Source organism: Furipterus horrens, unplaced genomic scaffold, assembly GCF_987537825.1.
Source record: "Furipterus horrens unplaced genomic scaffold, mFurHor1.1.pri manual_scaffold_4, whole genome shotgun sequence".
Classification (NCBI taxonomy): Eukaryota; Metazoa; Chordata; class Mammalia; order Chiroptera; family Furipteridae; genus Furipterus; species Furipterus horrens.
The window spans coordinates 10,676,273-10,692,454 of record NW_028327174.1 but is presented as its reverse complement, the minus strand read 5'-3'; the positions used below and the strand labels follow the sequence as shown (position 1 = coordinate 10,692,454).

At 48.3% G+C, this 16,182-nt stretch overlaps 1 protein-coding gene across 4 annotated transcripts in view; it reads right to left on the bottom strand.

The window, feature by feature from the left end:
• Positions 1–16,182, bottom strand: part of LARGE1 (LARGE xylosyl- and glucuronyltransferase 1) — a 522,466-nt gene that overhangs the window by 136,048 nt on the left and 370,236 nt on the right. The window lies entirely within an intron of this gene.

Here is a 16,182-nt window from a genome sequence, read left to right as displayed (position 1 = left end):
CACTTGAGGTCGGCAGGGCTTCCAACAGAGACTGTGTCCTCTCCCACTTCGGCTTCCGCTGGGCAGCCACCTCCACGGTGCTGGCTCCCGCTGGCTTCTGGCAGCATTATCTCTTCCCTTTGCTGAACGGTGTCCCCTGAAATTCATATGCTGAAATCGTAGCCCACCCAGCCTGGATTTCAGAAGGTGAGTTCAGAGATGAGGTCTTTCATGAGATGTCAGGTTAAAATGAGCTCATTAGGGTGAGCTCTAATCCAGTAGGACTGGTGTCCTGATAAGAGGACATTCAGACAGACAGGTACAGTGGGACAGACAACCTGCAAAAGCGCAGGGAGATATCAGCAACCTTACCAGCAAAGGAAAGCGAGGTCGCAGAAGAAATCAACCCTGTGGACACCTTGATCTTGGACTTCCAGCCACCAGACTTGTAAGAAAATTAATTTCTGATGTCTAAGCCACCTGGTTTCTGTTACTTTGTTACAGAAGCCTCAAGAAACTGACACATAGCTCTTGGCCCAGAGCTGGTAACAGCTCAGTGCTCCTACTCGTCTCCGGGGCCTCAGCATCCTGGTTCCTACCTTTGGTGCTGCCCACCGACCGGCCAGCAGTCCCTTCGTTAAAACTCCTGGGATTTATCTGATGACATCCATTTCTTGATGGAATCCGATTATGTGTTTGTTATTTCATTTAATCCCTGGACTGTCCCATGACACTGAAATAATTATGCGTATTTTACAAATAAGGACACTGAGGTTCCAAGAGGACATGCGGACAGTAAGTGGTGGAGCCGGGATTTCCACCAAGGTCTCTCTGACTCCGCTGGCATGGTGTGCTGGCTCTGGGACACCTGCAGCTGAGGGATGAGCCGGCCCACAGAAGCAGAGGCCCAGGGAGCGGGAAGGGCCCCCGGCCATCATCGAGAGCAATCTCTTCATTTCATACATGGGGAGACCAGGGCTCAGAGAAGCAGACTCATGTCCTAAGCTTAGGAAGCTCACTCAGTGTCACAATTAGGATTTGAATGCAAGTCTCTTGACTCCAGCTCTGGTACTTTTTGTTGCTTCCCTGACTGGTTTGAGAATAACAGCAAGAATGCAATCACCTCTCCAATCCCACAATGGATTACTGGAGGCCGAGCATAAAGATTAAGAGTAAAGGTCTTGCATCAATCTATACGTCAGCTCTGTGCTTACCAGCTGTGTGACCTTGGACAAGTGACCCAATGACTGCGCTGTGGTTCAGGGTACTCGTCTGTAAAATGAGTATTAATAATGACTCCTGCAACTGCTGTGAGGATTAAATAAAACAGAACACTCAGCCTAGTGACGAACACATAGGTTAGTCTTAATCAAATAACAAGCTCTTGTTATAACGTGGGGTAAATTTTTAAATGCCAGCTAGGTTCTTTCTATTCACCTGTAGGCACTGAAGTCACAGCTCCAAAGCTGAACGATAATAATAAATGATGATACCGGCATCGCGGTCCCCCACACTGCGCTGGGCACACCTATTACCTCTGCTCCTTAAAACGTCCCAGCAAGGCTAAGTAACTAAGAACAAAAGTAACAACCCAGACGCAGACCCAGTCTCACCTGGCTCCCAAGCGCACGCATTCTGCAATCCCTTTGCGGGTGAGATGAGGCAGATGGGTCCTAGAGAAAACCAGCTGCAAAAAACAGCAGGCAACCCAGTCTACACTTGAGACGACGTGAGGATTTAGGGTTACAGCAGATACTTTGTGCCACCGAGCTGTGAGCTCCTAGAGGGCAGCATGTGTCTCAGTGACTCTGTACCCACAGCTTCCAAAAGAGTCCGTGCTTCATAGCTGGTCTGCCCGAGATAAGTGTTAAACCGGCCCCAGTACTGAACGGGAGTGAGCTCTGGAGAGGCGGGTGTCCACACGCACGGCGCCTAGAGCAGTGGAGAGAACAGAGGTGGCCCGTCTACACCGAATCCCTGTTGCCCTAAAGCCAACTTCAAGGGGTCATTTTAACGGCAGGAGTAGGCAGCTCTGTCTCCTTCGCTCCTGGCACAAACACACTTGCAGAGAAGGCTCTGCACTGGGCCACATGCTGGCAGGGTAGCATTGTAAAGACGTAGAGGCCCGAGCTGCAGGTTAATTCTGGATCCCTTACTTGTTTCCCCTGGAACCTGGGGCACGTTACTGAATTTCTGACAACTTCTCTTTCCGATTCTGTAAAAATGATGATGGTAATACTACATGTATGTTTTCATTTAACCAATATCTGTTCGGAGTCTCCGATGTAGCAGAACCCGTTCTGAAACCAGAAGCCCTTGTCCTTATGGAGACTGTATGCCAACAGAAGAGGAGACAGTAAAGTAAGGAGGTGAAGCATGCATTACGTTGGTGACATAATGATGGTGACAGAGCAGGAAAGGGAGATAAAGAGTGCTCAGGTGGGGGAACCTGTTGAAATTTTATTATTTTTTTTATCCTCACTCAAGGACATTTTTTCATTGCTTTCAAAAAGAGAGGAAGAGGGGTTGGAGAGAGAGAGATACCTATGTAAGAAAGAAACATTGATCAGTTGCCTCTAATACACACCCCAACTGGGGAGCAAACCTACAACCTAGGTATGTGCCCTACCAGGGAATCGAACCTGCAACCTTTTGGTCCATAGGACGACGCTCCAACCAACTGAATCACCACACCGGCTAGAGTGGAACCTGTTGACACTTTAAGTGCATGGCTGGCAAAGGCTCCTCTGAAAAGGTGATACTCAAGAAAAGCTTGCAGGAGGCAGGGCTCCCACCACCCTGAGGGGGGTTGGGGGTTGGGGGTCGGGGGTCGGGGAAGGCCTTGGGCACAGTCAGCTCTAAGTGCGGAGGCCCCCAGTGAGCTGATCCATGGCAGGAGGCCAGCCTTCCGGACTGCTGTGAAAGTTGAGCAAAATAATAATCCACGTGAAATATCACACTCATAACAAGAGCTCAATAAATGCTACCCAGGACTATTAACATTATTCCCGGGGCATGCAAAGGGCCCTGCTCACCACAAGGTGGCTCTGGTAGGCATGGTAACCCGTGGGGGTCCGAACTGGGCTGCTGAATGGGGCTCTCTTCCCTCTGCCAGCCTGCTTTGTGCAAACCTGAAGGCTGTCCTATTCGTGGGAGAGGTTTCCTTATAAATGGGATTAGCAGGGACTATCTCACCTATGTGTTAAGAAGAGCCAGGAGGGGCTGTATGTAGAGAGGGGCAGTGAGAGAATGCAAATGTTTCTCCAAGAAATACTGAATGATTAAGAAAGGCTGCTGGGAATTCCTTTCATCCCAGTTATCCAAGTGAGAACACAGAATTAGGGATCAACTGTTCAGTCCTACAATGATATGAGTATTTGGAGAAAGGATCAGATGTGAGGTGAGGGACGGGGTAACCAACATTTATCGAGTCTCTATACTAGTTCTAGAGCACTGGGTTTTAAGTTATATTACCTACAGCTTACTGAATCTTCACAACAGCCTAGTAAGAACGTGTTATTATTTCTATTTTCCGGATGTGGAACGCTAAGTGGCCCAGGTAAGAATCTACCCAACCCAGGTCTGCTGGATTGCCCAAACCAGGCTCCTTCTGCTCAGCTGCACACCACAGCCAGCAAACTCGCTCCTACAGGGACAGACAGTACGTATTTCTGGCTTCGTGAGTCACAAGGTCTGTTGCAGCCACTCAGCTTCTGCCACTGTAGCCCCAAAGCAGCCATGGACGAAACAGACACGAATGGCGTCGCTGTGTGTCCATCAAACTTTATTAATGGACACGGAAATGTGAATTCCATATCCTTTTGTGGGCCACAAAATATACTTGTCTTTTGGTTTTTTTTCTCAATTATGTAGAAATGTGAAAACCATTCCTAGCGTGACACAAATGACAGCAGGGGGTGGCTAGATCTGGCACGCAAGCAAGATATTACTCGGACTTGGAGTTAAGATCAAGAATGCAGTGTTTCCTCAGTGCCGCTCCACCTTGATCCCACGCTTGTTGGAGGCGAGGGCCATGGCTTCTACTTCTTTCGTTGCCTCCGTGAAGCACCAAGATGAGACCGTGTGCACTGTGCTGGGCGTGTGGGCTGTACTGCACACGTGTGGGCCCGGTAAGCGTGGAACAGCCACAGGCTGAGACGGGCGGTCTTCCTTGGAGAACTGTCTGAGCTGAGGTGCCCTCCCTGCGGCAGCGCCACGGGTCTCTGCCAACCCTCCCAGAGTCCCCCGTGCCTTACTGACTCAGACCCACCTGAGCCACGGTGATGAAGTGTCGGCTGCGCTCTGAAAGGAGGTCCAGCAATGGAGGGCAGAGTGGGAGGAGGGGGGGCTGTGGGGAGCAGTAAAGATGGACAACAGGAATCGTTCTCAAGGCCAAGGGAAGACGAGGAGGCTGGTCTCCGAGGTCACTGGCATCTTTTGCTGGGTTCCGGCGGCCCCAGGGAAAGCATAGGATAATGGGTTGCCATCCCAACAACAGGGGTGCACTGGAGGAGCGTCTCTGCACCCCCTCTTCCCTGTAGCCCAAGAGCTTTCTCCGTCTGAGCACATATGCATTTATAATCTCTTGCACTTGCTCCTAGATACTATTTTTTAGGTTTATTTTATTTAACTTCATTGAGGAGTAACTGGCACTTCTATGTATTTAAAGTGTGCGATGTGATGATTTGGTACGCATCTATACTGCAGAGTCATTACCGAGATCAAGATAATTAACACATCCATCACCTCACATAGTTAACACAGGTAAGTCTGTAAAGGAATTGAAGTCAGTATCTTAAAGAAATGTTTGCACAGCTATGTTCATTGCAGCATTAGTGTCAATAGCCAAGATATGAAAACCTACATGTCCTTTAACGGATGAAAGGCTAAAGAAAGTGTGGAGTGTGTATACAATGAAATATACACAATAGCGTATTATTCAGCCACAAAACAGAAGGGAATCTTGCCCCCTGTGAGGACACGGGTGAGTCTGGAGGGCATTATCCTCGACAGCAGTCCGTCTGATGCCAGGATGCCGGTCTCACTCAGCATCCCGACAGCCTAGCATGCGGTCTGACATTAAACACAGCTAAGGCTCAAACTATCTTTGCTGACCGGATGTCCACGAATTCAAACAGCTATGGAGTCCCCGACCCTGCTGATGGTTAGGAAAGCAGGATGTAGAGAACAAAGAAAAGAGAAATAGGTCCGAAGAATGGCACTAATTGGTAAATGGGTGTCTTTATAATGCAGCTTTTGGAGAGATAAGGTAGAATTCCTATCCACTAGGCAGGGTGCTGGTAGATAGAAATCACCTGCGTGGTTTTAGAAACCACTGTGGAGGGGTCTCATATCGGAGGTTCCAACTAGTTTGAGATGATCTATGAACACCCTGGTTTTTCAAATCTCCCTCGGTGAGTTCAGTGTGCAGCCATGATTCTGAGGTACTGTTCTCAATGTGAGATTCTGACTCATCGACAAAGGATGTAGTGAGAATTAAATGAGATAAATTATGCATAGTCACTACCATGTTACCGACTGTATCCCCTGTGCTGGACTTTACATCCCGGTGCCTATGTAGTAACTGCCAACCTGCACTTCTCAGTCCCTTCACCTCTTCACCCAGTCCCCCATCTCCCCACTCCCAGGCCTCCCGCCGGCCCCCCTCCCCCACCAAATCTGGCAGCTGTCAGTTTGTTCTCTGTATTTATGAGTCTGTTTCTATTACGTTTGCTCGCTTATTTTGTTTAGACTCCACATATACATGTAAATGACACCATATCATATTTTTGGGGGGGGGTATGGTGCCAGGTCAGGGATCACTTCGTAAATTAGATGAATACCTAACCACAATGCTGGACACCTGAAACTAATATAAAATAATATTGAATGTCAACTGTAATCGAATAAGAAAAAAAATAAATTGTAAGCAGCACTTAGGAAAAAAAAAGTATGGAAAGCACTGAGCACAGGGCTTGGCACAGAGTCAGTGCCCAAGGGATGTTGGCTGGTGATGTTAACCCATCCCACGGATGGCGCCAGGCTCTAAGACGAGGCACAGCTGTCTAGTCCTGTGCGCTGGGGAAGGGGCTGGACGAACCCCCCCGGGCAGGTCTCAGCAACTGCTCCACCAGTCTCAAGCACTGACGCTCCAAGACGAGACTGGAAGGAGGCTTCAGCTCTGAGCTCTGTCATTTACCAGCTCTGCAAACTTCTGAAATCGGCCTCTCTGTGCCTCCACTGGCGTCTCTGTCCAGTGGGGGTTCCGTGAGCTAATGCACGTGAACACACGTGTCAAATCTAAGAGATGAGCACGGTGGTCCTGAGAGACCTCCAGAAAATCAGATGCCTCTTCTCACCATAAATCTGTCTTCAAAGAAACTGTGCACTGAATAAATGCCAGATTATTTTCCTTATGGCAGGAAGATTTAGGATCATATCCCCCAATAGGAAATAGAAATAAACAAATTATGGAACATTCAGCAAATGGAAAAACGACAGTCCTTTAAAAGAAAAAAAGAGAACACAACTTTATGTACCAATGTAGAGAGATACCCAGCATTTTGTTAAGTAAAATGCACATATAACAATTAAAAAGGAGATGCCTATAGAGAGAGAATAATTACATATGTGGAAAGAGGAAAGTCATGAATATATTGCAAACTGCTAACAGTATTTCAGTTTCGGAAAAGAAACATGATGTGGGGAGGGGATTTCATTCAACAATTACTCACTGAGAGCTCTCCACGTCCTGGCTGGGGACATAGGAGCAAACAAAGCAAGACTCTGGCCCTCAAGCTGCTTGCGCTCTCGTGGGGAAAGACAGGGCTGTGAGTTTCCTTACTGCTACCCTAACAAGTGACCTCAGCAGCTGAAAACATATACATTTTTATTTTACAGTTGTAGAGGTCAGGGGCTGCTGGGTTCTCCACTTAGGATCTCTTAAGGCTAAAGTCGAGATGTCGGCCAGCCTGGCTCTTATCCGGAGGAGAATCTATTGTACTTCCACGCTCATTGGGTTGTTGGCAGAATTCAGCTCCTTGAGGTTGGAGGACTGAGCTCCCTTCTCCCCTGCTGGCTGTCAGCTGGGAGCCTCTTAGCTCCTAACTGCCACCTGCATTCCCTGTCACTTTATCCTCTCCGTTTTCAAACCAGCGATGGCATAATGACTCCTATTCATGCTTCAAATCTCTGCACTCTCCTTCCGTAACATCTATTCTGTTCCACGTGGAAGAAGACCTCCACTTTTTAGGGCTCCTGTGATTAGATCAGGCCCATAGGGATTTTAAGGTCTGTAATTACAGCTGCAAAGTCCCCTTTGCTATGTAACATAACATAATCACAAGTTCCAGGGACTTAGGCATGGGGATCTTTGGGGGGCTGTTCTGCCTACCACAATACGTAGCAGGCAAATAATCAAAAATCATAATGCTGATAAAGTTCAGTGAAGAAAAATAAGCCAGAGTAAGTGGATCAAGAGTGCTACTTTGGGTAAGACAGTCAGGAAAGCCCAGTGTGAGGAGGTGACATCTGAGCTGAGGACAGAAGTAATAGGCTGAGCCCAGCGCAGCTGGTGGTCCACGCAGAGGGCTTGGGTCCAGCGGGGGGAATGCATCTGGGCCACAGTCAAGAGGCTAGCGTGGCTGAGCAGGAGGAGGCAGGGAAGGGTAGGGGCCGCCATGAGTCTGGGTCTGAAGAGTGAGCCCAGGCCGGTCCTGGACAACTTCCTTTCCAAGACGCTGCAGTTTGCTGTGATTCACTGGGGGCTAGTGGTGATCTTTATACATCCCAGAGGTCAAGCAGGAGAACAGAACCACATGCAAGGCTCTGAAGCGTGGCTCTCAAGGGCATGGAGGGAAGAATCTGTTGGCATTATGAGCCTGAACAGTTGGAGAAGCCGATTTGAACATAACCAGACGGTAGGTGAGGAGAGCGTGGCCTGCAGGGTCAGAAGTGGCCCCGCAATGGGCTCATCATATGCAGGCCTAGTGGGCCAGGGGTGTGGGGCATGGCCGCGGGAGGGGATCACACACGGCCAGGCCCAGTCCTGCTCAGGGGCCTTCGCACTTGCTGTTCCCTGCCGGGAATGCCATCACTCTAGTCTCAGCAGGGCTGCCAACTTCCCTTCCTTCGGGTCTTCAGCTCAAAGAACCTTTCCCTAAAGAAACAATTCTTTACAGAGGAGTCCGATTCCCTCGAGTGCTCCCTGGCATATCGCGTTACGTCAGGGTTTCTGGAACTCAGAAGCAGTGACCTTTTGGGCTGGATAATTCTTTGGTGTAGGGGACTCCCTTGTGTGTTACAGGATGTTTAGCAGCATCCCTGGCCTCCACCCACTAAGTGCTATAGGAACCCCGTCCCCCGATGTCCCCTGGGTCACCAAATTCCCCACCAGCTCCTGTTGATAACCGCTGCTCTATGTGAATTGTCTTCAAAACACTTAATATCTTCCCAAATTATTTATTTCACTCAATAGCAAGTACTTACTCAATGCCTAAACCCTGGCTGGTTTGGCTCAGTGGATTGAGCGTCGGCCTGCGAGCTAAGTGTCGCTGGTTCGATCTTCCAGTCAGGGCACATCAGAGAAGGAAAACTCTGACTCCAAAAAACCTCCGCTGCCTTGCGGCATACCTCTTCAGGGGAAAGGCTAAGGGAGTAAACCCCGACAGAAAATCCGGAGCCGGAGTCCCTAAGGCGGTTTGACGTTGTAGTCAACACCGGCAACTCCTGCGGCGCACCTGAAGCCAAGCTGTATTGACTCCGTCTTTCCCTTGGACCCTTCAGCTGCGAAGAGAGGGGGGGTCTGCTGCATGGGCAACAGCAGACGCTCCGTATCACCCTGCCCAGGCTCTGTAGCTTCAGCTTCACTGGAGAGGACACTCCAGCGTCATCATAAGATGTCGATTCAACACGGGAGGAGACAGATACCGTGTCACTCCCGAGTTGGACTGCGCAACCATTCTTGGCGGTGCAGATAGACTCTTAAGAAGCTACACCATCGTCTCTCGAGACGGACGGCTGCCGACGACTCAATGCCTAATATATGCCAGGCATGATTCTAGGTACAGGATAAAAAGCAGAGAATTTAACGGACATTACAACTCTTGAGGAACTAATAGCCTCACGAACAGAGAAAATGTTAAGAAAATGAGGAAAATCATTGCAGGTCAGAGGGTGGTTAACACTATGGAGAAGAGTAGGCGGGAGAGGGGTCGAGTGAGGCTGTCATTTGGAGATGGTGGACTCACAGGTTTAATCAGGTTCATCCCAGGACGGGCAGGGAAGATGGAATGGCAAGAGCTGAGTGCGGGGAGCAGCGGGAGGGGACGGCATCAAAGGAAAACAGAGGAGGGCTGCTTCTCTCCCACGATAACACGCACCCTCTCATGAACAGGGCTCCTTTTTGTCTTGTCCAGGGCTTCCCCAGGGCCTAGAAAGGTGCCTGCCAGGTCATCATGCTAGATGCATGATGAACATCCCTAATGAATGAATGAACAAACGAACGGTCAGTGCTCAGCCCTGGCTATCCTCCATCAACACAAGACGGAGTTACCGCCAAAGATGCTGAGAAGCGAACACTGCCTTTCCTGGTTTATGAACCGCAAATGGAAATGGAAAGGGAAAGTCCTAAGAGCTCACAACTGAAGATCCAGACATTTTCCCAAGAATTTCACATATATTATCTTATATTCTCGTCAAAGCCACCCAGTGAGATAGGATCTCTTCCGGTCCTGATAGGAAAGAGAAAGGACAGATTCTTAGTTGCTTAGAATTATGGAGCTAGTTCCAGATGGAGCAGGGACTTGAACCCAGGACTGTTCATCTCCAGAACAGAGGCAATGTGTTTTTTAATGTGAAAAGGAAACAGGAGGTCTAGGAGCACAGGGTGCATGGTAAGAGGCCAGGTGTCCTACAGTCCCTGTCTACTTTTTAAATAATGACAACAGGCAACCGATACCACATTTACTGAGCACTGACTACCTGCCAACCTTGTCTCATCGGATTAAGTTTATATTATTATATCATTTACTTCTCACAACAATCCTTTGTAAGTCAGAGACTATGCCCATCCCCATCTCATAGATGGATAAACTGAGGTTCAGTGAGCACAGAAGAAAAGACTAAGATGTAGTCCATGTAAACCCTGAGGCGGAGATTCTGGTTCAGGACGTGATGTGGACAAGCTCTGGGTAACGTCACTGAACCTCAGAAAAAGGTTAATTGGAGAGAAGTCGCTGGAAGGCAGTACTGCGCTGTAGACTCCAGCTGGCTGCCTACTCCGAGCAGGGAGCAGCCTCTTCTTCCCTGACACCAACCTCAAGGGTCATCGTGAGCATATCCCTTGTGCCTGAGTCAGCTCACTGAACATCTGCAATGTCTTGGACTCATGACTCTCAAAGGGGATAGTGCCCCTTCCCGGGGCAGTCTAGCACCATGAAGAATATTCCCAAATCCCACACGGTCTCGCTGAACATCCGTGCTTATAACTGTTATAAATATCTGAGCCTGAAACTAACGCTACTCACAGGAAAAGGCCAAGTGCTTTTTTTCGCATGGTTTTAACAGACACTGAACTTGGAGTACAATCAAGGGAAGATGGTACTTCCTATTATCTGACATTTTACCAAGAATTGCTCACTAGCTTGGAAAAACTCTCACAGATGGCAAAGGCCAATCTGGAATGTGACGGCCAGTGTCCCGTCAGTGCTGTTCTGCATTTGTGGCAGTCACACTGAAGACAGTTCTACCCTGAATGCTGGCATGGCAGCCTCTGGCCACTTCATCAGGTCTTCTATAATGGCCAAGCCTGCGCAATTATACGCTGAAGTCAATATTTTTTTATAGTAAATTAATTTCCTTTTATTTCTTCTTTATGTTATAGTCAGGGCACTATATTGATTTTTAAAAATTATATTTGAAGACAGTGTAATATAGATAAGCTATGAATTTTATTCCAGGATTATACAAGAGACATCAAAACATGGGTTACAAAAATGGGGCACGGCCACTGGGTGAACGAAGAGAAGTCGTGTTCATTATTTTCGTGGCTGACCCTAGTGGAGAACTAGAACGAGGTCAGATAAAATGAGGCAAAGATTGGCCTAGATCAGATAAAACTCACCAAGGATAAATACCAAGTCTGTGCTTTAAGCTCCACAAATCTGCTCCAGAACAGGGAACCTTTGGCTGATCGGTCATTCATGGAGCTTTTCAATTGAACTCAAGTTCAATTTGAGCTTGATGTGCAAATGGCAATAAACGTCTGTCCTAGGACACTGGTTCTCAGATGTCAGTGTGCATCAGAATCATGCAGGGAACATGTTTAATGTAACAGTTACCTGGCCTCATCTCTAGAGATTCAGATTCACTGTCTCTGGGTTAGAGCCTCTGACATAAACCAGTGTTCTGATCCAGAAAAGGGGGCAGAAGTGTCCAGGTGAAGGCGTGAACCTCTGATAGTTTGATCATGTCCAGGTCAGAGTGTCACCCTCAAAAAGAGAAACTGGAGTTATCTAGAGGCGGTCAGCCACTCTCACACAGCATTCCTGGAAGAAAGGTTTTGGAGGGCCGCGGGCAGGTGACTGGCTTCAGATAAGCAACGGCACACAGGATATTGATGAAGAAGGTACAATAATACGGTGTCTAGGTTCTTACAGCACAAAGACGAATGAGATCCTACAGTACCAAAGACAGGAGATAATTCTATGGAGTGTGGTGTCACATGAACCATTCCTAGATGACAAGCATCTTTCAATGGGATTATTCTACAACTTCCACGCAAACGCGTCTGTGCCGAGAACTTGGGATACAGAGCTCAAAAAGAGATCCTCGCTGGCCCCAGAGTTAGTCTAGGGGACGTTTCCCCCAAATTTGTTTCGCTAGCTCTAGGATCAAATAAGCGTGTAGAATGCTGCTGGGGTTAACAGCTTTCTTTACTTCTGGACTTCTCAGGACCTCTAATATGCCAACACGCAATTTGAACCTCCAAGGGAAGGATACAATATCCAGATTTCTCAATCTTATCTTCCAAGGTTTCTAAACACATATTAACGTCTTCTGCAATGAGCCTAGAAAATGCTGGCCCAGGGTCCCCTGCAGGGCTGAAGTTCGACTCTGAATGTCAATCATGCTAGGCGCGCTAGTTATACTGAATTCATCTGTAGATATGCAAACTCTCCTGCACTACACAGTCATGTCCTTAAAGGAAAGTCCTGGGTACCACTCGTTTTTTAAAGATTATCTTTTACCCAGAACACATTTTACCCATTTGGGAATGTGTGCTGAATGAATGAATGAACCAACGAATGAATGAACTACATTTAAATCTTGTTTCTCTGGATGCAATTATTACAGACAAAAGCAATTTAATCACAGTATTCCTTCAGAGCATAAAGGATCTTAGTTCCTGACCCAAGAGAGCAGGAGGACTCGGATAAGAAGGAACTTGCCTGGGGTGGCAGAAGGCTGGGCACTGGAGGCAAAGTGAAGGGCAGGCTGAAGTCCCACACTTCCCTTATCTCACTAAAGCTATTTGACAGTCCTTTGTCCAGTTGTCTCATATTTGCTCCTTTTGAATCCTGCAATGGATTTCACCGTGGTGGGGATTTTACTGGGTCACCTTCTGGTTCTTCAGGGCCCAGAGTCGGCTCTAGCCTCAGAGGTGAGTGAGTCCTTCAATGTCCCAGTTCTGCTGTTCTGCAGATAAGGATTCCTGGACAAATCCTCCCTCCCTCCCTAGAGAGTCAGGTCTCCATCTGCCTGTCTCTGGCCTAATTTGGGGACTGAAAGGAACAGGATCCATTTTATTTTTAAAGTGTTTCTTACGGCACATCCTCTGGTTAATAGTATGTCCTCGATCTTGGGGAGGATGCACCTTCTTCTTGAGTAAATGTTGGGATCCTGCACAAACAAACGTCTGTATACTTGCCACCTTCTTTCTACGTTCCCTCATCTGCTCCAGTCACCTGCTCCTTTCATCTCCTGGTCCCCTTCTCTTTTGCTGGCCTTTGTTTTAAAATGAGTCACTATCAGCATAAGAAATGAAGTGGCTGAATCTTAATGAGCCTGTAATAATAATATATATATATTTTAAGTCCTGCAGACAGACAGCTGAAGGCTGGGTGAATGACAGCTTCTGGCCCCTGGACATGATGAATCAACAGAGTGATTGGAAATGACCCCGTCTCAGTGCAAGGAGGTGGGAGTCGCCCTTTATTCCACATGAACAGTACGGCAAGGGCAAGGGCAAGGACCCTGTGCTGGGACCCTCAGGGCCACCGCAGCTGCCATGGCGTTGCTGCTCCTGAGGAGGAATTAAGCTGTAAACAGCCCTAATAAGAATGGAGGGAGATGGGGGAGCAGATTGTCCCTAATCTTTTAGGGCCCTGGGGGCTTTGTGCAAGCAGATGGGGAAAGGAAAACAGAAAGAGGAAGGGGGGCAGCTGGCTGGCTCTTTGAAGGGGAATGCCTACATTGCAAGATAATTCTAGGAATTAACAAAGACAATGCATGGTAAGGTGCCTGGGGAATGCACCTGAACTCCATAAATGCGGTGGAATCAAAACTGAAAACAGCTCCTCAGCCAGGCTGTGGTCAGGGGCAGAAATACACAAAAACGACAACCAGCTTCCTAGAGCACTTTGGTGGACTGGCGCCTGAGCAACACGCCACAGTGGGCTCTGGGTGGGTCACTGCTGTCAGTCACAGGTGAGGAGAAACCCAAGGCTCAGAGAGTCCAAGTAGCTTTCCCAAAGGCACAAAGCTGAAGAGCGAGCAAGTCAGGTCTCGAAGGCAGATCTTCCAAGTCAAACATCTCATGCTTTTTGGGGGAAACTTTCAAAGTAAATCACAGTCAGGTAGCTGGTATATGCATTAACATCATCATTGTTTATTCTAAAACAATATGAAAAGCTAACTTTTCCAGGTAGTAGAGGGGAGGACAACTGCCAGGTGGTTGCCTATTTGGGGAAAAGCATGCGCTGTCATGGTTCTCTGTGACCTGGGCGCTCAGGAGACCTTAGAGACCTTAGCCTGCCACGGCACCGCCATGTTTAAAGCAGCTGGATTCCATTCCCTGATAGAATAAGTGGCAGAAAAATGCAAGAGGACACAAAGATTTACTGAGGATTGTTTTATTTGGGGCCAGACACCAGACTAGGGTCCTTAGACATATTCCCTCGTTAATCCTCACACAGCAGGTGCCTACATCGTCCTAATTTACCAAGGAGAGAGCGAAGTTCAAGGAGGTGAAGCTCAAACAGAGACAAAGTGGCTGAACTGTGATTCCCACCCGGCTCAGCCTCTGTTGCCCGACACCAAGCTGAAGGCTCACGCGGGGCTTGGCTGGAGGTCCCCCTTGTGGAGGCTTGAGCTCTGCTGGGATTTAGGGCCCAATTTCTGTGAAAATCTAAATGTCCAGATGACATATCCACTGATGTGTGAGGCACAATCCTTAGTCTTAAAATAACAAATGCCCATCCTGAAAGCCAATGTGTTTCGACGCCCCATAAATCCCTTTATAACGATCGCTGGGTGTCACTGGCTTATTTAAATGGACACATCGTTCTAACAGGGCTTTTTCCCACCTGCCCTGCCCTGTCCATAGAGCAAGAAGGGAAGCAGCTCACTGCCGTGGCCTTTCAAGTGGGAACTGGAAGCGATTCAGATACTTGTAAGTCTTCTGACCTCACATTCTGAGGCAAACTGGGAGGGGCAGGAGGGGACATGTCATTTTTGTCATAATAAATCCCCCAGCATGCTACATTTTTCTTCTCCCTGCAAACCCCAATTGATGACCGATGGTTTCTGTCTTACACAGATAATCACAACCCCGATGCTGCATCCCTGAGACTCTGCCATATATCTCCGCGTGACAATCTCTATTCTTCTATGTTGTCAGGGACAGAAACTAAATACACACCAGGGTTTACCTGAGATTGCCCTTCTCCCACCTGGCACACATGAGTGTCTCCAGCTTTTCCCCAAGCTTGGCTGAATGGGTTGGGATCCAGGCACCAAAGGGTGAACAAGAGGAGGGCACAGGGTGCCTCCCATTAACTCGCTGTGGGTTCCTGAAGGGTCCTGCCCCAAATGCCCCTGGGAAGGCTTGCTGGAAGGTGAAACCGGCTTTATCAGAGCAGACCTGGACCTTCTGCTCCAGGGACATCCTGGAGTCTTCTTACAGGGCAGATTCCTGGCTGCCGCCAGCCCCTTACCAGCCCCCGCACGCCCCGCCAAGACCCTTCAAAGGCAGAGTCTCGGATTCTACATTTGCAAAAAAATAGTCTAGATCCTGAAGCCACTAAAGTTCAAGCTAGGAAATTTAACTTAGTAGTTAACACCGCAGGCTCCTCACGTATCAGTCAGCTCTCTCTAAGCTTTAGTTTCTAGTGTATAAAACAGAGATAAGAATAGCACTTGTCTCCTGGGGTTAGTGTGAGGATCAAATGAGATTAACACCTACAAAGCAACGGGCGCAGAGCCTGCCAGTACTCGGCTGGCACGCAGAGGCACTGCCTTGCCCATTAACAGAACACAGTGGTACCTTGGTACTCGTCGTTAATTTGTTCCGGAACTCTTGATAAGTGCCAAAACTGACCAGTACCGAGCAAGTGATGAACGATGAAGCACTTTCTCTTGCAGGGGCAGCATAGTGACTCATACAAGTTCTAGCAAGGGTGAAGAGTCCCAAGCATTGAAATATATTTTCTCGTCCAAATGCGACGAGTTCTGAAGCTGAGAAGCACCGAGGTGCGACTGTACTGAAATACTCCCAAATGGGCTAAAAAGAGCTGCTGCTCAGTGCCCTTTTATTCTCCCTCCCCCACCCCCGCCCCTCTCAAGGACTCCCCAGAATTCCCCACCATCCTGCAACTCAAGGGTTAATGCCCAGCACAGCTGGGGAGCCTCCAGGAGGTAGGTGAAGGAGGAGGTCGTTAAAATTCCTCTCTTGGAACCTCTTTGGCTAAAACTAACCCCTGGTAGGTGTTACAGGAAAAATTACGGCCAGTGAGGTATGCTGGTTACGCTGACAAATGTCAGCAAAGGAAGTGTCCCATGTCAAAAGATGGCCTTCAGGATAGGGCTCCCTAACTACCACCTCTGTCTGCTCAGGACATCGATTCTGGACTTCTCTTTCCCTGTTCTGCTCCAGCTTTGACCCTGCTCTGATCCCATCTCTTACCTCTGGGGCCCTGTGTTTGT